Source organism: Schistocerca serialis, chromosome 2, assembly GCF_023864345.2.
Source record: "Schistocerca serialis cubense isolate TAMUIC-IGC-003099 chromosome 2, iqSchSeri2.2, whole genome shotgun sequence".
Lineage (NCBI taxonomy): Eukaryota > Metazoa > Arthropoda > Insecta > Orthoptera > Acrididae > Schistocerca > Schistocerca serialis.
In genome coordinates, this window is record NC_064639.1 from 874,500,124 (window position 1) to 874,527,149 (window position 27,026).

Sequence of the window (27,026 nt, forward strand, 5' to 3'; positions counted from 1 at the left end):
AGTTTTACCATTCCTACAGCCAGGTTCGTCGTTGAGTACACCATCGCAGGCGCTCCTGTCTCTGATGCAGCGTCAAGGGTAACTGCAGCCACGGTCTCCGAGCCGATAGTCCATGCTGCTGCAAACTTCGTCGAACTGTTCGTGCAGATGGTTGTGGTCTTGCAAACGTCCCCATCTGTTGACTCACGGATCGAGACGAGGCTGCACGATCCGTTACAGCCATGCGGATAAGATGCCTGTCATCTCGACGGCTAGTGATACGAGGCCATTGGGATTCAGCACGGCATTCCGTATTATCCTCCTGAACCCACCGATTCCATATTCTGCTAACAGTCATTGGATCTCGACCAGCGCGACCAGCAATGTCGCGATACGATAAACCGCAATCGCGATAGGCTACAATGCGACCTTTATCAAAGTCGGAAACGTGGTGGTACACATTACTCCTCGTTACACGAGACATCACAACGACGTTTCACCAGGCAACGCCGGTCAACTGCTGTTTGTGTATGAGAAATCGGTTGGAAACTCTCATGTCAGCACGTTGTAGGTGTCGCCACCGGCGGCAACCTTGTGTGAATGCTCTGTAAAGCTAATCATGTACATATCACAGCATCTTCTTGCTGTCGGTTAAATTTCACGTCTGTATCACGTCATCTTCGTGGTGTAGCAATTTTAATGGCCAGTAGTGTAAATGGTGATTCATCTGGAAACGTCACCTGTCGCCACTCAGGTGACATCCAGTTGCGGTACTGTCGTGCAAATTCCAGCCCCGGTCGCCTATGAGCAGCAGTCAGCATGGGTGCATGAACCAGACACCTACTGTGTAGGCCCGTACATGGCAGGGTTCGCTGAACTGCTTTTGAGGAGACACTGTTGACGACCCCTTGGTTCATCCGACCGATCAGTTGCTCAACAATTACACGTCTATTCGCCCGTACATAACTCCACAGCCGTCGTTCATCCCAGTTATCTATGGTCCGTGGTGCACCAGTTGCCTCAGCGCCGGTTTTGGATAGCCCCATCTTACCATGCAAGTTGTACTTTAACCACGGCGGCACGCGAACAGTTAACAAACTTAGCCGCTTCGAAAATGCTTCCACCCTTGGCCCGAAAGTCAACGATCGTGCCCTTCTGACTTCAGGTAAATCGCTCCATTTCCGCATTACGAAAAATACTGCACTGTTTTCCGCATCCCCCAACAGGTTTTACATACTCCCCATTCCCAGTACTGCCGCCTGCCGTCTGAGAATGGTTATTCCACGCTGACGTCGAACATAAGCGGTGGTGACATTAATGTGACTAGACAGAATATGTGAACACCCGCCAGGGTAGCCGAGCGCGCTAACGCGCTTATTCGTGGACTCCGGCAGGCGCGCCGGCCCCGGATCGAATCCGCCCGGCGGATTAACGACGAGGGCCGGTGTGCCGGCCAGCCTGGATGTGGTTTTTAGGCGGTTTTCCACATCCCACTTGGTGAATACCGGGCTGGTCCCCACGTTCCGCCTCAGTTACACGACTCGCAGACATTTGAAACACGTCCGCGCTATTTCACGCTTTACACTAGACGCAGACAGTTGGGGTACACTGATTCCATCCTGGGGAGGGGGGGGGGATGTATCTGGCCATCCCTAACACTACCCCTGCCAAATCCGTTGTAACAACGCAGCGCTGCGGGACTATGGCGTAAGCGAAAGAAAGAAAGGAAGAAAGGGAGAAGAGTATGTGAACGTCTGAGACTAGCAATCGTTGAACGAGATCGTTCTTTCAACCAACTGCGGCAACGTATAATGAATCGGTTCTGCTTGGCTGTGGAAGAAGTACTTCTATCGAGCAGGAGTAACTTTATGTAATGTATGGTATTAAATAAGCCCGGAAATAGCGATCAGTGCTATAGCATTGTGAAAACGTACCTTTATTGAATCGAAATCTACCTAAAATATTACGTAAAATTAGGTTACGTCACATACACAGCGAAAAAGCGTGACGCTAAATGTCTTGGATACATTAGAAATCTACAAATCCCAAAAATCTATTGTCAGATGTAATACTGAATGTAAAGATTGACAATGAGTACGCTAAAGAAATAAGTGATTAGCGCCACACGCCTCTCCCTCAAACAACTTGTTATGCAGTTGGTCCTACTTAATTTTATTATTTATCCTCTCCCCGAACATACAGACACATTTTATTTTTGAAAACTGATGAAATCCAGTTATATGCGTACTATGAAACGCAAAATGAAAAATTAATATATATTTTCTAAGTTAAATGGTTGATGTGACTTACAATAATAGCACAGTGCTCATTTATGTAGATACATACAGGCTAAGCGTGCAAAAAGCAATGTTCACTGTCATATAACATCATAATAAGCTTTCCACTTTGTCATACAGTAAGAATAGCTATAGAGTGGCCATATTTTAGTGCGCAAGAGCCAACTTACAGTGGAAGTAGTATAGCGAAGTATGAATCTCCTGTTTACGTTTCTCTCTAATACCGAAACTTTAATTTGGCACATATTTGCCCTGTGTTTACGCATTCATTAGTAAATGTGAGGTATTGTTCCTGTAATGGATAGAAATCGAAATTCTTCAGAGAGGGAAAAGATACTTTTCTCAAATAAGTGCTAAAATACTTTAAATTTTTTTTTCATATCAATTAAGAGTCCTTTATTTGTTGTTTAATATTGAGATACGGTGTAAAAGCGATAAAATCTAACACACCTACGAGGCAAGTGCTAGATATACATGTGGTAGTGTTAGTGTGCTGCGTGTGAGTCCCTTGGATGCATACCCGTTTTGAGCATTTTTTGACTGTAGATTAAATTTGTACTTAACTGTACGAGTCCTTACCTCATGATTAACAATAACAGTGGTTTGGAAATGTGTATAATCCAAACAGGAATGTCGGGTGCCAGCTAGTACCTACGAGGTGGGAATGAGTATGTTCACTTAATATTTCGGTTTCCACGAGGATGAACGACGATTGAGACCATGGTACCAGAAACTAAGAAAGGAAGAATTTGGTTACTAAAAAAGTTTACCTAAGTGCAATAAATCCGTAATTGTTTGCATGTCGTAGCTCCAAATTCGATGTTTGTCGGGATATTTTCACTTCTTTGTACTATGAAGTCATTTCCCAATACCACCGAAGCATAATTTGTTATAACACAGAGTAGGCAACATACAAAATTTAAAAAAAATTGCGGATGCCCTACTTTCTTTTCCTATACCAAAAAATATCAAGGTCTTACCTGCGACACATGTCGCAAACAATTAAAAGACCTTTGTTTGTCCATTCATGTGTTACGCCATGTTCCTGCACGTCATTAATATGCCTATGAAATGCGTGAAAAAAATGCACGGTACTAAACTTCCTGGCAGATTAAAACTGTGTGCCCGACCGAGACTCGAACTCGGGATCTTTACCTTTCGCGGGTACGTGCTCTACCATCCGAGCTACCGAAGCACGACTCACGCCCGGTGCTCACAGCTTTACTTCTGCCAGTATCTCGTCTCCTACTTTCCAAACTTTACAGAAGCTCTCCTGCGAACCTAGCAGAACTAGCACTCCTGAAAGAAAGGATACTGCGGAGACATGGCTTAGCCACAACATGGTGGATGTTTCCAACATCCCCCAGGCTGTGGCTAAGCCATGTCTCAGCAGTATCCTTTCTTTCAGGAGTGCTAGTTCTGCTAGGTTCGCAGGAGAGCTTCTGTAACGTTTGCAAGGTAGGAGACGAGATACTGGCAGAAGTAAAGCTGCGAGCACCGGGCGTGAGTCGTGCTTCGGTAGCTCAGAAGGTAGAGCACTTTCCCGCGAAAGGTAAAGATCCCGAGTTCGAGTCTCGGTCGGGCACACAGTTTTAATCTGCCAGGAAGTTTCATATCAGAGCACACTCCGCTGCAGAGTGAAAATTTCATTCTGGAATGCATGGTACGTTTGAACTGGAATTCCATTACAGCTGACATGATAGTCTTGAGAGAATTCAGCATCTGTATACGAGCAGTTATTTATGATGGTTGTCATCTATTGTTCCACACTCTGTACTCTGGTATGTTCTAAGTAGACAACACGGGTTGCTGAAGCAGATACTTAGACACGAAGATATCCAGAGAGTCCAAACCTTTAATCGAATTAAAAAAGTGTGCACCTGAGAAGGAACAATAAACGAGAAACATCAGAACGGGATTTGTCTGTACTGACGACGTAATGATATTCAAAGTCTGCAGAGCGCTTACGGGTAGACATAACACGGCATCATATTGTTGCGGCTATTGGACGCAATGTTTGATGGTGACAAAAATTTTGTTCTGCGCATTTGAATTCTCAGTCAACAGATATTCCTCATCTATGCACATAGTAAGATCTCCCCCATCTCGTAAAACGAAAACACAGAATCTTAAAAGAGGAGATGCTAAGTCTCTGAAACCTCTCTGGTAAAGTTCGTAGATCGTGAAAGTGTTAATTTCAAATGCAGTACTGTCGAGAAAATGAATATGCGCAAAGCTTCAGGTATCAGACATCAGTTCCGAAATTTTTCTTGTCGGTAATCGATAAAAACGATTCTGTAACCAAAGCGAAAAACTTTATAGGCAGATTTAGTTGTTTTCCCTGGATAAATGCACATAAACTGAAGTGCCACCTGATGAAGAAAAGCCTGAGAATACAAGATGGTTATATCTAAACTATGTTCAGAGCGGTGCAGTGCAGGCTGTATATACCGCAGGATATTGAAACATCTTAGATATGTTGTTTAATCGGTGTGCTCGCGGAGTATGCTGAAAAAAAAATAGTTCCCGTTTCTGCTGCGAGGTGAAAATATGGCGCGTTTAGCAGGCATAATGCAGGTGCAGAAAAAGGGGAGAAACGAGCAGACATACGATAAAGGTGGTTCTGGCACGTTTTTTAAGGTATGGTCACAAGTTACAAGATGTTCTGTACGGTCTACCTACTCAGCAACGTGCTGTATCCGTAACACAACATGGTCAACAGTTGCTTGCAGCGTATATGGTGTAATCAGACCTATCCTTCTGATCAGGAAGAGTCCGGATGCATCTCTCGTAGACACGAGCTTTCAGATATCCTCACAGCCAAAAGTCACTTGGATTTAGGTCACTGGATCTGGAAGCCCAGACAAATTGAAATTGCCTAGAGATGATGCGGTCTTTATCGAAGGTTTCTCGAAGCAAATCTTTCACCTGACAAGCCACGTCGTAGTGTCGCTCTATCTTGCTTGAAAACAGTGGTTTGAATATAGTTGCATCATTGCTTGAAAATAGTGGTGTGAACACAGCTCGGTGTGGTCGAGCGGTTCTAGGCGCTTCAGTCCGGAACCACGGCGCTACTACGGTCGCAGGTTCGAATCCTGCCTCGGGCATGGATGTGTGTGATGTCCTTAGGTTAGTTAGGTTTAAGTAGTTCTAAGTTCTAGGGGACTGATGACCTCCGATGTTTAGTCCCATAGTGCTTAGAGCCATCTGAACCATTTAAACACGTCTGCTTTCTTGCAAATGTGGAACCACATGTTGCACAAGGAGGTTCCTATAAAGTGCAGAAGTCATTGCACACCTATCAGGTCCGCAAGGTGTCAACTCCTCGAAGAAAACCGTGCCGAGAATGAAGCAGCTTGTGAAACCACACCACAGTTACATCGGAGGAGTGCAGTAGATGTTCCTTCACAACATGTGAAGGGGTAGAACCCCATCTGCGATTGTTCGATGCATTCACGGCACTGTGCAGAGTAAAATTTGCCTCGTCCGTCCAAGAATATTTCCCGGCGACATGTCATCCATTTCCAGGGGGTCAGAAAACTAAGGGCAAAGTCACGGCGTTGTAGTCTATCTTGGGGCTTCATTTCGTACATACTCTAAATCCTCTGTGCAATGCGCCGGGAAATCTTTTGAGCAGATGACCAGGGAGAAAAAACTGCCGTGACGAAGCTCAAGCACTGGCTGCAGAATTTGAGACATGTGCGGCACGACCATCTGTAGCGACAGTAACATCATCAGTAACAGCCGTGGGAATGCGCCGCCTCCCTCAGAATGCTGCACCACCAAACTTACCTGTTTCTTCAGATTTGTTGATCATATTCTTTGGCGCGTTTACTGACACGCAGGCAGCGCTGCTACTGATGCCAGTATGACAAAAGAATTTCACCAACGGCGCACAGTCGTTCTTCTCAACAGCCATTGTGTATCGTACGGAGAACCTCAACCTTCTTAACCCTTCACACAAACAGTCGCTATACAAAACAAATACACTTCACCAAGCCACAAACAGCATAGTCAGCGCGAATTCAGAAAATATCGTCCTTGCGAAACACAACTAGCTCCTTATACTCGTGGAGTAATGAGTGCTGTCGACAGGAGATGTCATATTGACTCCACATTTTTAGATTTCCAGAAGGCTATCGACACGGTTCCTCACAAGCGTCTTCTAACCAAACTGTGTGCCTGTGGAATATCGCCTCACTTGTGCTACTGGATTCGTGATATCCTCTCAGAAAGGTCACAGTTCGTAGTAATACACGGAAAGTCGTCCAGTAGAACAGGAGTAATACACGGAGTTCCCCAAGGAAGTGTTATAGCCCCTCTATTGTTACTAACTTATATTAAAGATATAGGAGACAATCCGAGTAGCCCTATTGGGTTGTTTCCAGATGATGCCGTCATTTACCATCTTGTCAAGTCATCAGATGACCAAAACTAATTGCAAAATGACTTAGATATCACTATGGTGCGAAAAGTGGAAATTGAACCTGAATAAAGAAAAGTGTGAACTTATTCACAGGAGTACTAAAAGAAATCCGCTAAATTTCGATTAGGCGATAAGTCACACAGATCTGAAGGTTGTAAATTAGACTAAATACTTAAGGATTACAATTAAAAATACCCTAAATTGGAATGATCACATAGAAAATGTTGTGGTTAGAGCAAAACAAAGACTGCGATTCATTGGCAGAACACTTAGAAGGTGCAACAGGTCTACTAAAGAGACTGCTTACACCACGCTTGTCAACCCTATTCTGGAGAATTGCTGCGCGGTGTGGGATCCTCATCAGGTGGGACTGACGGATGACATCGAAAAAGTTCAAACAAGGGCAGCTCGTTTTGTATTACCGCGAAGAAGGGCAGATAGTGCCACAGACATGATACGTGGATTTGAGTGGCAATCATTAAAACAAAGGCGTTTTTCGTTGCGACGCGATCTTCTCATGAAGTTTCAATCACCAGTTTTCTCCTCCGATTGCGAAAACATTCTGATGGCACCCACCTACACAGGTAGAAATGATCATCACGATGAAATAAGAGAAATCAGGGCTCGCACAGAAAAATTTAAGTGTTCGTTTTTCCAGCGCGCCCTTCGAGAGCGGAACGCTACACAGACTGCTTGAAGGTGATTCATTGAACCCTCTGGCAGGCACTTCATTGTGAAAGCAGAGTAATCGCGTAGATGCAGATGCAGATATCAAAACAGGAACCATTTCACGTTATGAGTGCTTACAGCGCTATGTTTTCACCTGGTGGCAGAAAGTGGAACCTGCTTTGCAGCATATTCCGTGAGAGCACTAATGAATGAACGTACCTACGATGTTTGAGCGTCCTGTGATGTATACGGAGCGTAGTGCAACAGTAACAAATATATCAATTTAATTACAATCACCCGATGTATTAAAAAAACATGAAGTTTAGTGATTGGTTAAGTCGCTTTTTTTATTTTTATTTGTGACTCTTCTAATTGTCGTTGTCAAATAATTTGTGCTGGGGTGCACAGCTTCTCTAATTTTCCCTTTCTTTGTTTGTTGCAGGTGAGTTCACTGTCCAATTGCACATGCAGCTTCTGTATACAGGCGATGTAAGTAGGTGAAGCGGCTTGCATAAAACGTTCCGTCAACATCAAAGTTATTAAGGGCTGTGTACTAATACAGTTACACAGCGACAAGTGTGTGATGACAAAAGTGTGAAGTCTATGGTGATGTACTTAGACGAATCTGTGCTGGGCGCCTTTTATAACAAGTAATTAATTAGCCCCATATTATGAAAATAATTGTTGATATTCACAATTACTAATCACCAAAATTGGTTCCTAATCACACCATTCGTAATCAATAACGAAAGTATTAGGTGCTCAAACTCCAAGAGTGGCATTAAAGTACGTACACTAAATAATAATAATAATAATCGCACGGAGTGGCCGCGCGGTTTAAGGCGTTATGTCACGGACTGCGCGGTCCCACCCGTCGGAGGTTCGAGTCGTCCCTCGGGCGTGTGTGTGTGTGTGTGTGTGTGTGTGTGTGTGTGTGTGTGTGTGTGTGTGTGTGTTTATTCTTGGCAAATGTTAGTTTAAGTAGTGTGTAAGTCTAGGGACCGATGACCTAAGCAGTTTGGTCCCTTAGGAATTCACACTAATTTTAACATTAAATAATAATAATGTGCGATTCGACCTTATCGAATCGCGTGAAGTTTTTATGTTTCAATCTTTGGAGTTTGCAAGCAGCTCTCATTTCTCTCTGTCAGTTCTGTTTCTTCCTTCAGTCCACTTTGTCCTTGGCCAAGTGGCAATTTCGTTCTCTCACAGTACTCCCAATTGGTGAAGTTTTGTCTGTATGGATTTCTGTAAAATGTTTAATGGACTAATATGGGCCTTTTCTAAGCCCTTTTGACCAGCTGGACCCACGGTATGGTTTTCAGTTGTTCCATATACGTCCTAGCTTCGTGAGTGATTCTTGGTGTAGGAAGTCTGTGGGTATGTGCATGGAATTTGTCATTTTATGATAGGATACTGTAACTGCTTTTATTTTAAGAAAATATGGCTAGACTTATTGCAACTACCCTTTACAAAAATTATCTTGGCGCAATTAATATATTCCCACCATACACTATTTTTTTTTTTAAATCCACATTGTTGCTGGAAAATCTGAGGGCCATCTTGTCGCGTGTTAGTGACCATTGGCAGGCGTATTTTGACTTGGATGCATTGGTCTCGACAAGTACCAGCCAGTACATGGCTGACATGCTGGTGTGTTGAGTGACTCCCTGAAGGATTAGGCGGGCAGTAGGCATTACTTTGAAGGTTGGCGCCAGACTGCGTGAACTACCTGGCCGTCGCAGGACCAATAGCGGCAACAATGACTCCCACTGATACTGCACTCGGGAGCAGGGTCCTCAACAACATCTCAGCGACCGATAAGCAGCCTCAGCTCACTCCGAGTGGTGCAGTGCCGCACACTGCTGCGAAACTCCCCTAATGGGAGTATCTCCATGCGCGCAGACTGCACATTCTGAGAGCCTAACAATTTGTTCGTAACTTTCATTGCTATTGCATACTGCTCTATTTTTCCTACACTACGACACACACACACACACACACACACACACACACATTGGCCAACAATATTCCTATCTAAATACAGTCCTGCACGCCGATTTCTCTGTGCTCTGCTGGGAGAAGAAGAAAATCAGTCGTCCCCTTTCGAAGAAACTTTCCCAACGTTTGCCTGGACCGATTTAGGGAACACGGGAAACTCTGATCAGGATGGCCAGACGCAGATCTGAGCCGTCGTTCTCAAGAATGATTCCAGTGTGCTACAGACGACTGGAGGATTTGGTAAGGAGACTGCCGGCTGCGGTGGCCGAGCGGTTCTAGGCGCTTAAGTTCGGAACTCCGTTACTGCTACGGCGCAGGTTCGAATCCTGCCTCGGGCATGGACGTGTGTAACGTCCTTAGGTTAGTTAGTTTTAATTAGTTCTAAGTTCTGGGGACTGATGACCTCAGATATTAAGTCTCATAGCGCTCAGAACCATTTGAACCATTTTTTTGTTATTTTAAGAGATTGGTTTCAATAATGTAACAATCCCCCGATTTTTACATATGGACATACAGACCATTGCCGATACATGTCATGTGGCGAAAGCTTTAATGACTAACTGTTAATGGGAAGTTAGTTCGTCTTCCTGAGAAAGGAGAGTTTAAATCCGTCGAAACCATGGTAAAGATTATTTGAAAACCACCATTTACTGCCACTGGTTGGCTGTATACCTGCCGATATAAAAATCGGGCGTAATAGTGGTAAAACCACACAGTCAGGTATAAAATCATTAAATAGAATCGGACTTAAATTTGACGTACATCTGCCTTAGAACTCCTGGTAACAAAGTCCTGCACTCACAACTGCATCTCATTAATTAAAGACGACTTCATTTTCGCTCCTCTTCATGCAGAAGAAAGCAGGAACAGCGAGTTGATACGGCCACAGTGGGGTAGAATAGCACACAGCAGGTGCCCAGAGCTGCGGCTTGTTCGAGCCAGACCTGCAGTGTAGGCGGAAGAACCGAGACTCGTATGGTGTAGTGGGTGGGCGCGTGCTCCCAACCGCTCTGCGCTGTACCTGCAATTAGCTGGAGCACCACACCTGCCGCTGGAGGTGACCTCTCCGCACCTGGAAGAAGCTGGCACTGCTGGCACCACCAGACCACTGTGGTTTTCACCACTGTGGTTTTCACCACTGTGGTTTTCACCACTGTGGTTTTCACCACTGTGGTTTTCACCACTGTGGTTTTCACCACTGTGGTTTTCACCACTGTGTGGCGCGCCTGACGGACTGACCTCCTTTGATTTTCTCCACACTTGTACGGTTTTAATGACAGTACCTGGCCACTGATTCCATAAAGCACTGCGACCAATTACTCGAAAAAATGGACTTGGTTGACTAACTGATATCCAAATACTCCTAAGTACAAAACCTTTCAAAATTTTGGACCTTTACCATCATAGCTCATTGACCTTTTAAGCTCACGATTTACTGTAGAAGGAGCTGTAACCATGAAGAACTTACTGGACTATTAATTATGGTTCGATTACTCATAAAGAACCACCTTGGAATACGGGAGAAGAGGAAGCAGGTACGGAAATGCCACTGTTAAAGGATATGACGACAGCTCTCGAATAGAAGTAGTTGACTAAATTTTCGCCTATGTGTTATTCTTGACTACTGAATGTGACTCGTCACTCTGAGTGCTCTAATTGGGATCTGTAATTTGCAGTTGCCTTATGTCTTCTCATATTAAGTTGTTCATTTTCCTCACTCACTTAATGAAGAAATCTTTTTTTCCAATTGTTAGAAATAGAAATTAATTACAATGTAATTATACACCAAGAGACTTTGTTACCTTCGACGTGACAATAGATAATAAATAATAAAAGGGAGCCATGATCTTAAGGAAATGTGTATGTGTTGCAATCCAATAATCACCGGTTCAGATCTCGCTAGTTGACACGTTCTTTTAATTTTTCGAATTATATAGCATCAAATAGAAACGTTCATTAACAAATATTACCATAATGTTTCGGTCCTCGTGGTCTAGGGCTATCGTTACTTCTCGAGCACGGGATCCCGGGTTCGATTCCCGGCGGGGTCATCGGCCCAAGATGATTGGGTGTTGTTGTGTCGTCTTCATCATCATTCATCCCCATTACGGTCGGAGGAAGACAATGGCTAACAACCTCCATTAGGACCTTACTTTGTACGGCGGTGTGGTTCTCCCGCATCGTTCCCCTTCGCTCTGTCAAGAACATAGGACTTCACTTCCATTCCATCATATCGTTTAAAATATAAACTTTTAGTTTTCAGTTTTTATTTGTATGAAAACTTGGCATAAATATTGGAAAGTTTCTAAAGATAGTTTTAAGATATGTCAGCAGTCGTAAAATTCTGTTAAGAATATAATAAAAACAAAAAAGCATATGCAAGATCCTGAATACAATCAGAAATTGCTCTAAACCGGTCATCCGTTTTTAAAATAAAATATTTAATGCGGTCTACACTGTTATATTTTTAACAATTTTGCAATATTAAACAAACATAATTTTTTTGTTTTTGTAAATATGAACACTATTTCCGATCTAGAGGATGGACCATTTTATCAATAATGGGGAATAGCTCGGGATGGAGATGAGATAAGGGAAAATGTTTTATCCTAATGTTGTAGATGGCAAAGAGGGTCACGCATTTCTACTAATGAAAGTGACCTTGAACGTGATTTTCAAGCTGATTTGGAGGCGAAGATTTGAAAAGAGACAAATTTTATGTATAATGTGATTCATTATTCAACGTCATGGCTACTTAAATGAAGGTCAAATAAACAAATCTCTGTAAGCAACTTTCTACCTATAGTTCAGTTCCCCAATTGTAGGAATTCGCGCTTTGGTCACGAGGCCACGGAAGAACCGCTGTGTCAACGTCCTCATTCTCCGAAAGTCTCTTCCCCCTCAGATATTCTTCCACCTCGCCCTGGTCAAATTGCTGGCCGCATCTCACTACCGCTGGACGCGACATCGTGTTTGGTCCATACACAGCCAGAGTTTCACTGTGAATCCGCGTGCGATTCAGACGTTTTGTTCCCAAGAAACGAACTGTCCCGCGTATTTCAACATCGGAGTTCGTTTCTAGTTACCGTGTCATTTCAATCGCGCACTGTGGTGCAGCTGTTATCCGAACAGAAGCAAAACTGTCTGTGGAAACCCGGAAGATATAGTCTCATCTGACAATGGCTAACTAAATTTATTTCCTGACGTCCCTTCGTATATAAATTATTTTTTCATTTAACAATACGGCGTTTTGTATGCATATGTATTATTTTAATACGACGAGTATTTAAAAATACATTGTTACCTTGTATTAAAAAGTAATGATTACATATTTGTTAATTAACATTTCCATTTGTTATCAGATATCGAATTTAATTTAAAGTAAAAAAATTATTACTAGCGAGATTCAAACCATTTAGTTCATGACTACCTAACTTTTAGGTTACGCATTCAGCTGACGGCGTCTGTGTTAATACACTATGTGATCAGAAGTATCCGGACAACCTCAAAAACCTACCTTACTCTACTAGGTGCATTGTCCTGCCACATACTGCCGTGTACTCCATATCAGCGACCTCAGCAGTCATTAGACATCGTGAGATAGCAGGATGGTGGCGCTCTGTGGAACTCACGGACTTCGAACGTGATCAAGTGATTAGATGTCACTTGTGTCATACGTCTGTACGAGAGATTTCTACACTTCTAAACATCCCTAGGTCCACTGTTTCCGATGTGATAGTGAAGTGGAGACTTGAAGGGACACGTACAGCACAAAAGCGTACAGCCCGACCACGTCTGTTGACTGACAGAGACCGCCGACACTTCAAGAAAGTCGTAATGTGTACTAGGCAGACATCTACCCAGACCATCACACAGGAATTCCAAACTGCATCAGGATCCACTGCAAGTACTATGACAGTTAGGCGGAAGGTGAGAAAACGGATTTCGTGGTCGAGCGGCTGCTCATGGGCCATACATCATGTTGGTAAATGCCAAACGACCCCTCGCTTGGTGTAAGGAGCGTAAACATTGGACGATTGAACAGTGGAAAAGCGTTGTGTGCAGTGACGAATCACAGTACACAACGTGGCGATCTGTTGGTGGGGTGTGGGTAAGGCGAATGCCCGGTGAACCTCATCATCCAGTGTGTGTAGTGCCAACACTGAAATTCGGAGGCGGTGCTGTTATGGTGTGATAGTTTTTTTCATGGAGGGGCCTTCCACCCTTTGTTGTGCGTGGCACTATCACAACACAAGCCTACATTGATGTTTTAAGCACCTTCTTGCTTCCCACTGTTGAAGAGCAATTCGGAAATGGCGATTGCATCTTTCAACACGGCCTGTGGCACATTGGTTACACGACAATAACATCCCTGTAATGGACTGGACTCGGTGCAGGCCAGTCCATTACAGGGATGTTATTGTCGTGTCTGCAGAGAGTCCTGACCGGAATCCTAAAAAACACCTTTGGAATGTTTTTGGAACGCCGACTTCGTGCCAGGCCTCACCGTCCGACATCGATACCTCTCCTCAGTGCAGTACTCCGTGAAGAATGGGTTGCAATTCCCAAAGAACCTCCAGCACCTGATTGAACATTTGCCTGTGAGAATGGAAGCTGTCATCAAGGCTAAGGCTGGGCCAACACGATATTGAATTCCAGCATTTCCGATGGAGGGCGCCACGAACTTGTAAGTCATTTTCAGCCAGGTGACCGGATACTTTTGAGCACGTAGTGTACGTTCGAAATGCATTGTATAGCGCTTGGACGTCTTCTAATATTCAAAAAGTTTTTTTATTAATTTTTTGTGAACTGCCTCTAACTACTTTGGGACATTCACGTCCAGGCACTGACCTTCAAATCCTATAAGTTTTAAAAACAGTTCAGCACTCATTTTCTGCTTACAAAAAAAAAAAAAAAAAAAAAAAAAAAAAAAAAAAAAAAACACTTGTCGGAACAGAACAACTGCTGACAATTTCCTTGAATATTTCTAGAGACATACTGACTGATCCAGAACCGCAGGTAATGGATGAGTCGGTTGCACGTTTCTGCGACAAAGCACAGGCTACACGAGGTCATTACTTTCGCTTATCGAGATATGAGGTGCGACAGTAAATTAATGAAACTGATAAGAAAAAAATGTTGCTTATCGTTATAGTCAAGTTTATTGTTGTCTCCTTCAAAGTAGTTCCCTTCTGATTGCACACACTTTTTCCAGCGCTTCTGCCATTGATGGTAACATTTCTGGAGCTCATCTTCTTAATACCCTCGAAGATCCTCGTCACAGCTTTTTGGACATCTTGTGTTGTTTGAAAATGGTGTCCCTTGACCGCCGTTTTGATTCTTGGAAATAGGAAAAAATCGCACGGAGCGATATCTGGTGAATAAGGTGGCTGTGGTAGTACTGACATTTGTTTTGAGGTTAAAAATTGCTGTACTGACTGAACGATAATGCGCCATCCCTTACTGCTCTATCTTCAGTTATTATTAGACGAACCGTTTCTCGATTGATGTTCAGTTCTTCTGCAATCATTTTCACGGGTAATCTTCGATCAGATCGTACGAGTTCACGCACCCTAGCCAAGTTGACATCCATCCGTGAGGTTGATGGTCGTCCACTGTGGTCTTCATCTTCAACATTTGTTCTGCCTTCACTAAACATTTTATGCAAACGAAAAACTTGAGCTCTTGACAAAAGCCTTCTGAAGCTTACTGTAAGTTTTCGTCGCGTTTTCATCCAATTTAACTCAAAAAGAAATGGCATACCATTGCGCAATATTATACGGTCCCATTTCCGTGACAAGAGACACGAACACTTGTTAACTTATTACAGCACAACTCACGACTGAGCTGTTGCATCGATGTGCCACTTGGACTAGAAGCAGCTTGTAGACCAAGGTAAAAGATATTGTGCCTACGCAAGCCTGCAGGGTTGCCACATCTTGCAAAGAAAATCAGTCTCATTACTTTATTCTCGCACCTCGTAAACCTCTACTTTTTCTGCAGAAACCACTGCTGTACTTGAAACGTCAGATTGTAGAATCTTGCTCCAAGACGTACTGATATCAACGTTTCGCAAGAAAACTAATCTGCTGGTAATGGATATTGCAGAAGCCGCCAAGGAAAATGAAAAGCTCGAGAAGAAAGTAAAATCCACGTGGGTGAAGGATACCATTACATTACGTACCTGGAACAACCGAAAGCTTAGTGAAAACGGCACATCACGTACTCTTTTTTACCGCCATCATGCCTGAAAATTACGTGACATAGAACAAGACGTCAATGTGAATACGATGTATTACGGACGAATACAACCCAACATTCCCTCGAAGTTTTTGTTCCACACAGTTACGGCGAATAAATCGCATGAGACTTATCATGGATCTTTCCTCAGCCATTTTCAGCGAATACACATTCGAAATAATCCTTTTGTGTATGCATTGGGGTAACAGTACGAGACATCAGTTTTTCGTATGTAAACTGTATGCAAACCAGCAAAATGATTTCATAGAAGGGGCAGATATGATGAACCAATATCAAACAATAACAGCAGACATCATGAGCCATTTTCAACTAACATATCGGTTCTCCTTGAGCAGAATAATATAATTCAAAACTAATTATGAAATTTTTAAATAAATGTTACTGTACACTGCAAGTGGTAGAAAATCACTAAACCACGAAGACAGTGGTTCCCAATCTCCACCCCGAGTGCCATCAGATATTAGTCGAGCATTCGCCTTCCCTACAATAGACCTTACGTGCTCACTCAATTTCATATCACTTTGCAAAGTTACGCCCAATTATTTAAACGATCTGACAGTGTTTAGCAGTACCCTACTAATGCTGTATTCGAACATTGCAGCACTCTTTTTTTCCTATTCATCTGCATTATCTTAAAATTTTCTCCATCACACCAAGTAGATATTTTGCCTGTCATCTTGAACACTCCTATGACAACACCTTCCCTTATACCACAGCGTCATCGGAAAATAGCCGTAAACTGCAGCTCCCCTATGCGTCAGGTCATTTCTCTATACAGAGAACAACGGCGGTCCTGACGATGCCCTTGTATCTAACACTGGTCACAGAGATCAACGTACTGGGTTTTAATACTCAAAAGTCTTAGAGCCACTCACATATTTTGGAATATAAACCTTACCCTTGGGCCTTTGGCAACAGTCTGTAGTGGGCACAGTGTCAAATGCTTTCCAGAAAGCTATGGTTCAAATGGCTCTGAGCACTGAGGGACTTAATTAACATCTGAGGTCATCAGTCCCCTAGAACTTAGAACTACTTAAACCTAACTAACCTAGGGACATCACACACAGCCATGCCCGAGGCAGGATTCGAACCTGCGACAGTAGCGGTCGCACGGTTCCAGGTTGAAGTGCCTAGAACCGCTCGGCCACAGCGGCCGGTGAAATCCATGACACTGGAATCTGTCTGTTACCCTCTATCCAGTGTTCGTAAGACAGCATGTCAAAAAATTGCAAGCTGAGTTCAGCACAAGTGACGCTTTCTAAATTAGTGCTGATTTGTGGACAGAACTATTCTGTCTCAAGGAAATTTATTAAATTCGAACTTCGGGTGTGTTCAATAACTCTACAGCAAACCGATGTGAACGATGTTTTGTAATTATTTGGTCCGTTCCTTTATTTTTCTTATACAGAGGAGTCTGCTTAGGCGCTTTTTTTTAAGTCGCTTGGGATTTTTTGCTGGATGAGAGATTTGTCAAAAATGCAAGCTGACTGAGGAGCTAGTGCCGCTGAGTACTCTTTGTCAAAACGAAATAGGATTCCATTCCGACCTGGCGATTTATTTGAACTCTTTCAGTTACTTCTCCATACCACGGAGACATATTTCCATATTCTTCATGAGGAAGTCTGCACGACGGTCAAACAAAAGTATGTTTGTATAGTCCTCCTGCGTGAATAATTCACATGAAATTTAAAACTTTAGCTTTCTTTTGCTGTTTTCTATTGCCACCTCAGACTGCTTACACAGTCAGTGTTACATTGTCCCGAAACAGTGATGTAGCGTTTATGCCACATCACTGCTCACGTGTATTACATTTTTATTGCAATGTTTTAATGCGCAGTGTAGGAAGATTTTGTTACGGGAGGCTGGCGAGTAGGCAGCATGGAAAGGCAGGATCACCGAACGACGCGCCAGTTGGTCACTTAGCGTGAGAATGGCAGGTTAAGAAAGAGTTGTATCGTGCTGCAGTAGAGAGAGAGAGAGAGAGAGAGAGAGAGAGAGAGAGAGAGAGAGAGAGAGAGTGGGGATTCACCTGCCACGCTGACCGCCAAGAGGCGAATCTTATATTATTCCAAGGCGTGCTGATGATAACATGTTAATAATCATTTCAATAGCACTGAACTCATAAGGAAATGCTAATTAAAATTTTTAGATATTGTTAGTGCTTATTGTTGGGAAAGATGGACGATTGAAAAGTGTGCTCTCAAAGGGAAGGCGCCAAATTGCCTAGGTAGCTGACTGATTAGTCTGTCATAGGTTTTCGAGGTCGCAACACGCGAACTAATGTGTGAAGTGCAACTTCAGCGTAAAGACGAAATTAATTGATAAAATTACCACAGAAAACATATTTGTGCGAACTCGTGTTGATTCCAAGATGGTGTGAAACGTTTTTGTGATTTTTGAGGTGCTCGGGAACTAATGATCAATGACTGGGAATCTTGTTCTGAATATTAACGAATTAACGATTGACTGGCTGTATGAAATCGTTTTATTAGTTTTTGCGATTAATGAAATAAAACAAAATTAGTTGCATTCTAACATTTTACGTTACTTATGCTTAGCATTTAAACCTACCCACTTGTTACGTTATCATGCACTGTTTACGACACAAGTGTTAGAGGTCGCGACTAACGGAGACGAAACCAAGCTGGACAAATTGCTACGGGACATCTTTAGAGGACGTGAGGCAAGCAAGTTGCCTCCAGCTGTGCTAGGGAAAGCGATCGCAGACATTTCTTGTTCAAATCCACCGTGTTTGTTGATCCTGGCTCATCTTTAAGGTGTGAAGGTTTATATGCTGTAACCCACTTGTAACCTCCGCACTGTATTTGTTTCTGTATGAAATTTAGCTCAACTTTACCTCCCACTCTAAAAATCGACGTATTACCAAAACTATCTCTTCAAAAACTTTTATCCAACTTACAGTCGTGTGCTAACTTTTGAACAAACAGAACCAAATTTGAACTGAACTGTAACTGATCTGAGTACAGTCTGACTTGTATTAAATTCGCAATGAAAGTAAAACAGTTATCTAGCCCTAATCAAAATTTCCACTTACTTGGCATTGTCAGAGGTTTCTCGAAAGCACAACAGTAAACTGCAAGTAGGCAGTGGCTGAGCTGGACTTCTGTTTCTAAATATGTATTCCAGCTGTTACGTGTAGTAATGCGGAATGATAAACAGTGGCGTGGGGAGAGTAACTATTCCTCTGAAATGATATTCCAAACAACGGCTTTGGCATGTAGTATACAAGGTGAGGCAGCTAAGTCATAACATCCCTTGTATCTCCCCAACCGTAATAGAAACAAAGATGCCGTTTGGGCAGTGAATTGCAGGCACAGGGACTACTTGAACACATCACTTTTCATGTCTATGCTATTTTCTATTAGAGATATGAGGCCATCTTTGGTTTTTTAAGTGGAACACTGTGTTAAATTTTAGCGTAACATGATGGGCTTAAAAAGACGGTTTCAAATATGTGTATATCATAATATTTAGGCGAATAGTTTTTGAGACACAGATATGTTCCCGTATCGTATTCGTCCTTCGAAGCGGCATTGTCCAATGCGACCTCTCCTGTTGACAACTGAGGAACTTAACAGAGAAGGCGTTGTTTTCCTGCTTATCGATAACGCCGTAAGATTACGCAAGAGGTAGCTGGAGAGAAGGGTATAAATGTGCTGCTAGGGTAATGAGACAGCGCATTTCCGTCACAGTTTCTTAGAGCAGAAATGTACATCAACGAAGAAAAGTTAGATATGCCTCTAGTGTGTAGTGAGAGCAGAAGAAATACTGTTGGAGCAATAAAGCGATATGGAGAGCTGTATCCTGATCGTGAGCGTCCTACGCGCCAGCTCTTGCACGTATTTGCAAGAAACTACTTGAATCGGGATCATGGGACGCCATACAGAGAACAAGGCAGAAAACAGCAACTGGCGAGGTACATGAAGAGGGCGTTCTAGCGTTGGCGCATAACGACAATACTGTTTCGGCGCGACGTATCGCCTCGGTATGTGATAAGCCAGAGAAGTGTTCTACGCATATCGTACCGGCATAGATTTCACTCGTTTCACCTCTCATTACATCGAGTACTCTCCGGTGTGGATTTTGAACGGCGCCAGAAATTTTGCCGGTTTGCTCTGTAGCGCCTACAAGATGATCAAACGTTTTTTCGACGGATGCTTTATACTGATAAAGCGACTTTTACCAACCACGGCAATGTGAATTTGCATAATATTAATTACTGGTCAATAGAAAACCCTCATTGGCTTCGACAGGTACATCATCGGCAACCGTGGAGTGTTAACGTATAGTGCGGCATCGTCGGAAATGTCATTGTAGTGTAGTACGTCATTCAGGGTATACTAAATGGCAATAACTATGCACAGTTCCCGCGAAACGTTCTGCCCATTTTGCTGGAAGAGGTACCACTAACTACGCGTCAGTGCATGTGGTTCCAACATGACGGCTGCCGTGGTCACTCTTCCCGTGTGGCTACAGAGCTCTTAAATGAAATTTCCCGGATTGTTGGATAGGACGACATGCTGATGTGAAGTGGCCAGCCCGGTGTCCTGATTTGACCCCTCTTGATTTTTTTCCTGCGGGGAGCAATCAAACATAGTGTATGCTCAAATACCAACTACGCCAGACGATATGAAGCAACGTATTATCAAAGCGTGCGCTGATATCTCACATGATACCCTCGCAGCCGTCCACAAATCATTCGAACGGCGACTACAAATCTGAATTGCAGCAGATGGGAAGCATTTTGAGCCCATAATTTAGTAAAATTTTGTGTCATGTACAGTATGTATTTTGCATCTTTGTGTGTATTTGCTTCGTATTGTGATCAATAGTAAATATTGAAACGTCCCCTTTGAACAATTATACATGACTGTCCTTAACCTGACACACAATATTTTTAGCGCAACGCAATCCGACTTTTAATAATCCCTACAAAAGAATGGCCCTGACTAACAATAACCTATATCATTCACAAGTCACTTACCTCACAAAAATCTTCGTTACTCAAACTACTGCAATACAGCGAGCGCCAATACTGCCAGCTAAATAAAAGATTCAAACTACTGAAGGCACTAACTACTGATAGGCATTGTTAGCAAATGAAAGATTTTGATAGAGAACAAACAACGTATTTACCTTAATAGTGTTCAAAAGTCATAATATCTATATCAGTCCATGATATCCAATATTACAAATTTACTGTCTTTGTCCAGATCATCTGCTCTCAAAACTCCGCCATCTCTCTCCCCACATCCACCACTGCTGGCGGCTCACCTCCAACTGCGCAACGCTATGCGCTGTTAACAGCCAACTGCCCAACACTACAATATTACTCCAACAATGGAAACCAACCACAGCCTTCACACAGCACAGTCAGTGGTTTTCATATAGAGCGCTACGTGGCGTTACTAACATAAAAACCAAAACAGCCTACTTACAATATTTTCAAATAAAAAAACAAATACGTTCGAAATAATTGTGAGCGATAAGGGCCCCCACATTTACATTTGTATTTTTGTTACTTAAAATGTATTAACATCTTGTAGTATTTTAATACTGTATGTTTTCTACTATTTTGGTATCACAGTTGTCAAATAACTGAATAATATTTGCTCGACATCATCAGTTAATTTTTGCGCAAAATAACGCAATGTGTATTACTATTGTCGGGTAAATGGGCGTGTTTATGAAAAGACGGACTCGTGACGTTTACCATGTGCTCTACACAATAGGAAAGGTCACGTTGGACAACGCTGCTTCGAAGGACGAATTCGATACGAGAACATATGTGTCCCAAAAACTATTCGCCTAAATAATATGATATACACATATAGAAACCGTCTTTTTAAGCCAATCATGTTACGCTAAAATTTAACATAGGGTTGTATTTAAAAAAAAACCAATATGGCCTCATATCTCTGTAATAAAAGTAGCACAAACATGAAATGTGATGTGTTCAAGTAGTCCCTGTGCCTGCAATTCACTGTCCAAACGGCATCTTTGTATCTATTACGGTTGGGGAGATATAAGGGGTGTTAAGACTTAGCTGCCTCACCCTGTATATTTAAAAAAGACAGGCCAAACCTTCGCATGATTTTTCACAAATATCATTGGTCTGAACAGTACTATGCTTAACGAAGTTAACAATGGTTTAAAGAGGATACAATGTTAACAGAGAATTTCTATAAAATGAAACAGCTTAATTACTTAGTGTGGAAATCCGTGACTCAGGTGGTCTTTCTCTCAGCCCTGAACTAGTTGACTGGCTGCTAATAATCATTCCTAGTTGTGCCGAGCTGCAGTCTTACCTCAAACTTCTTCTAATCAAAAACGGTGACATTATTCAGAATTTATATTCCATTTCTACTTCCATTGTCTACATCATATTCATCCTTGCTGTCCTTTCTTCATCCAACAGATACAATCACAATTCCAGACAGTACAACTAAATACGTCCATCTCCTACCATACTTCAACGCCATATGGGACTGCGCAGAGGCAAAGACTGTGTCACGACAAGACAAAAGATTGTTTAACAGTAGTGTAATCTGTTCTGTCTCTGACGTGCACATCGATGACATACAAAAATCGAAATGACACGACCACCTTATACACTGTTTAGCTTATGGGGGTCAAATCAACGTTTGATGTGAAACTATATTTTACTACCGATCCTAATATTCGTTACACTTGGCACACGTTGTGCGAGGAAAAGTACCTTTAAACAGCGGTTAATTTTAATAGGGTGGTTAAAACCTTCATAAAATATTCTTTACAATGAGAGCCGTTTTTCTTTTAAAAATAATTTAGTGTCTTGTCCTAATCGCAGTGAAACCCTTTCGTTTTTACCCCCCTCAAAAAATTCCATTTTACCCGTCAGGGGGTAATTACCTCCAGTTTCGGAACCGCTGCATTAGGATACGCCTGTGCGATTCTGTGGCCAAACGCAGAAGGAAGGTTGCCCCTTGTCAGAGCAGTACGGGCACCCAGCGCCCTCTTTTGTGTGATCGATCGCAGCGCTCGACCTGTGTGCGCGGTTCCCTCCCTCTGTCTGCTTCGTCGTTTACAGACTAACACTGCTGATGAAATATCGATACCTCGATTTTTTTCCGGAAGATATCTGTAAATACCGGCGATTCTTTTATCGATATGAGACATCGATATCGAAATTGCAATATCCAATGCCAATATTCTTATTTTATACTGGTTTTTTTTCTAAGTTTTCAGTAAATACTTGAAATTGTAGTAGAACATCTGTCTCTTTGACTTTCCGAAGCAATAAAAGTGACACAAAAAAGATACCCGATTGCACTGGGGAGGGGGTGGTGTGAAAGGAATAACTCGATTTCCAACGAGGAGAAATAACACACCAGTTGTGCTAAAAAAGAAAAAAAAACTCAACTATTCCGCTAATTCCTTACATCGGCTTTCTACAAACACAGTTGCAGAAAAAGAACAAAAATCTAAATGTCAAGATTGGTTTTGCGTTGGGCGAAGACTTTAGGGGAAACGCCGGCGTAATCGGCGCTCGGCGTTACCTACGGAAACTGCAACGTTTAACTTCACCACTCAATTTTGACACTACTACTACCACTGCTAGGTCGTTGGCATTTGCAGAAATGACAAAAACAGGGAAGTCGACACGAAGTATTCCGGACGAATCCGATATGTGACGAAACCAAACGACGGACCCATCGGACACCTTTTATCGTGCTACTTACATGCAGCTACCGTTGTAGCAAAGTTATCGCCAAGCGTAAACTTGCGCTGCTTTCCTTACACTTCGCCGGCCGGTGTGACCGAGCGATTCTAGGCGTTTCAGTCTGGAACCGCGCGACCGCTACGGTCGCAGGTTCGAATCCTGCCTCGGGCATGGATGTGTGTGATGTCCTAAGGTTAATTAGGTTTAGGTAGTTCTAAGTTCTAGGGGACTGATGACCTCAGGTGTTAAGTCCCATAGTGCTCAGAACCATTTCCTTACAGTTCCTGTTGTAAGGGGTAAGCAGGCTGATAGCTTGTTGATGTACAGAATACCTTCTAAGAAGTCAATACCTAAATATACTGCTCTAAAACCGGCGGTATATTTGCAACGTACAGCCGATATATTTTAGAGCGGTATGTCGATATTATTTCCGTTCTCGAGATACCTCTAGGGCCGGTAACACTTCTTTGAATATCGATCTATACTGATTCCCGATATTTTTAAAAATATCAACAGTGCTATTAGACACGCTGGGCCGGCGGCTGCAGAATCCGCGACGAGGATGGGCGAGCATCCGCACAGGTGGGCGTTGGCGGTTAGGCCGCTGCCTGTTCTCCCATTGTTCTGCGGAACGTGGGTGGCATGCGATGAGATGAGACCGCCTGCTCACCTCTTGCACACGAATGCGCGAGCAGCAGAAACAGCAGCCGCCGCCGCCGCCGCCGCCGCCGCCGCCGCCTGTACGGAAAGCGGTGGCGGCCGTGGACGTTACAGCTCCCAGCTTCAAACAGACCAGTACCGGCCAACACGTGCTAACAGCCACGAGCCACACACTTTGATTTCTTTCCTCTACCTTTTCGACGAATGAAGAGCTCGGATTAAAAAGTGTGTAAGGCAGGGATGTAATGTTTCATCCCTACTCATCAGTCTACACACACACACACACACACACACACACACACACACACACACACACACACACACAAGTTTTGCGCCACCCTGTTGTGTTATGCAGGTGTGTTACTAGTGTGACTAGAGTTGTAAATCTGCGGTAGGCTACCGCAGACTGTCATAAGTAAGCGTACACTACGGTAGTTTGCCCGGTAGCCTCTGTCCGTTGAATTATAATCGCGTTACCTGTACGTTAAGTGTGTTGCATACTTATTGGGCGTTACCTCATACCGACCGCTTTCTTCACTATCCGATCAGTGTCTTACTAGTTTCCCCTGAAATCCGTCTAGAAAGTGAGGACATACAAAGGGCCGTGTAACGTACGGAACACTCTTGTTCTATATAGTTATCCTCCTGTCTGTTACCTAAAAATAAACAGCATTTGTAGCACAATAGAAATTTTCAGTGTTTAAGTCACGTTTTATTCAAAAATTGTTGTTGATTTGTAACATGAAACAGAGGGATGTTGAAGCAAAAATAAAAAACAATACACATTTATCACATAGCACTAGAAAATGCAGTTTCCTCAGAAAGTTAAAATTTAAAAAACGCAAATCAAAAGCGTATCAAACATCGCTTCAATACTCCCTCGAGTCGTTTTCTGTTATTTTTAAAAAAAATTCGCATTTATCAATTACAACAGCGAACTTTGGCTTTGATCATGATGAACATTCGATTGAGATCAAAATAACAATAATTATATAGATATTTTTATGTTTGTGCATGCAAACTGTACTTGCTTCTGAAATAATTCCTTTGGTTATATAAAAGCGCAGACTGGGCACAGTCTGTGTCGCCTGGCCACCAAGAGCTGTTGCATAGCGATTTGACTTACGGATCCAGTTATATGGCTCCTTCCGTGTATAGCGATTTTACGACTATGACGTGTAGAGCCTGAAGATGGCATCAATGTAATGCCGAAACTGGTAGCACATAAGAAGTTCATAAAATAAATTTCTGCAACACATACGGCTGCTGGTAAATTATTGCGTCAAGAAATACACGCTAGCCGTTGTCCCACAGTCGCCAGCCAGTGTGGCCGAGCGGTTCTAGGCGCGTCAGTCTGGAACCGCGCGACCGCTACGGTCGCATGTTCGAATCCTGCCTCGGGCATGGATGTGTGTGATGTCCTTAGGTTAGTTGGGTTTAAGTAGTTCTAAGTTCTATGGGACGCGTGACCTCAGATGTTAAGTCCCATAGTGCTCAGAGCCATTTGAACCATTTTTTGTCCCACAGTCATTGCTCAGGAGTGGCGTGAAAAAACCTGCATGCGAACCAGACGATTCTGTCGTTACACGAATGTTAGTTATTTTTTTATTTGGTTATCTGGACACATTGCAAGTGTGTGTATACGCATTCTGCACAGCCAGTTTTTGCTTTCTGTTGCATGAATTTCGAAATAAAGGGCTGATGCAAAACTTTCGTTGATATGTGTGTGCAACGAAGCAATGGCAGAAATAGAGGAAAGTTACACACTCGACATTAGAATTCACCAGATTCGCTGCCGGCATTGTTATCCTCGGTGAAATGCGAGGACAAAAGTACCTTTCAAATTGATTGAAGAGTGCAAAAATGGTTCAAATGGCTCTAAGTACTATGGGACTTAACATCTGAGGTCATCAGTCCCCTAGAACTTAGAACTACTTAAACCTAAGTAACCTAAGGACATCACACACATCCATGCCCGAGGCAGGATTCGAACTTGCAACTGCATCAGCAGCGCGTTTCGGGACTGAAGCGCCTAGAACCGCTCGTCTATAGCGGCCGGCTTGAAGAGTGCAGTGCTCACGTAATATAGATTGGGGGTAAACCGAAGAAAGACTAAAGTAATGAGGAACAGCAGAAACAAGGTTAGCAATAATTTTAAAATTAAGGCTGGTGACCACAAAGTAGGTAAAGGAAAGGAATTTTGCTACACTACAAGCAAAAAACATACGACAGATGAAGCAAACTAGCAGAGGCGAAGAGGCCATTCCTGGCCAAAAGAAGTATACTAGTAGCGAACATCGGCCTTAATTTGAAAAAGAAATTTCTGAGAATTTACCTTTTAGAGTACAGAACTATATGATAGTGAATCGTGGACTGTGGGTAAAGCCGAAAGGAAGAGTATCGAGGCAGTTGAGTTGCAGATCTGTAGAAGGATGTTGAAACTCAGATGGACTAATGAAAACGAGATTTTCTGCAAAACCGGCAAGGAAAGAATCGCACGGAGAACAGTGGCTAGCAGAAGGACGGTAGGACGTGGTTTGACACGTGACATAAAAAGCTCCATGTTACTAGAGTTAGTTGCAGAGGCTAAAAACTCTAGGGGAAGGCACACATTGGAATACTGCCAGCAAATAATGAGTGTCGGGCACGAGTGCTGCTGCGGGATGAAGAGGTTTGTACAGTAGAGAAACAAGTAACAGACCTCATCGAGCCAGTCGAAAGAGTGATGACGCAAGAGACCACCTCATCCAGTGGTTGGCATGCTCACTACAACTTGACAGCATGACGATATAGATTAGTGGGCAGTGTCCTTTGAGGACGATCATCTTACTTAACAAGATCTCAAGCTGCGAAATATTCAGTATACGTAACGATTCCACGGACTACTGCCTCGGTGCTCCAGTGTTTAGCGAGTTGTCTACAGGCACAAAAGACTCCGGTTCGATATCAGGCGACATAACTCCAGATCATCTTTCTAGCTTTCCACCTCGTAACAGAACACAGGAAAAGT

At 43.0% G+C, this 27,026-nt stretch overlaps 1 protein-coding gene across 1 annotated transcript in view; it reads left to right on the forward strand.

Annotated features, from left to right (window-relative positions):
* LOC126458198 (uncharacterized) overlaps window positions 1-27,026 on the forward strand; it is a 441,164-nt gene that overhangs the window by 97,954 nt on the left and 316,184 nt on the right. The window lies entirely within an intron of this gene.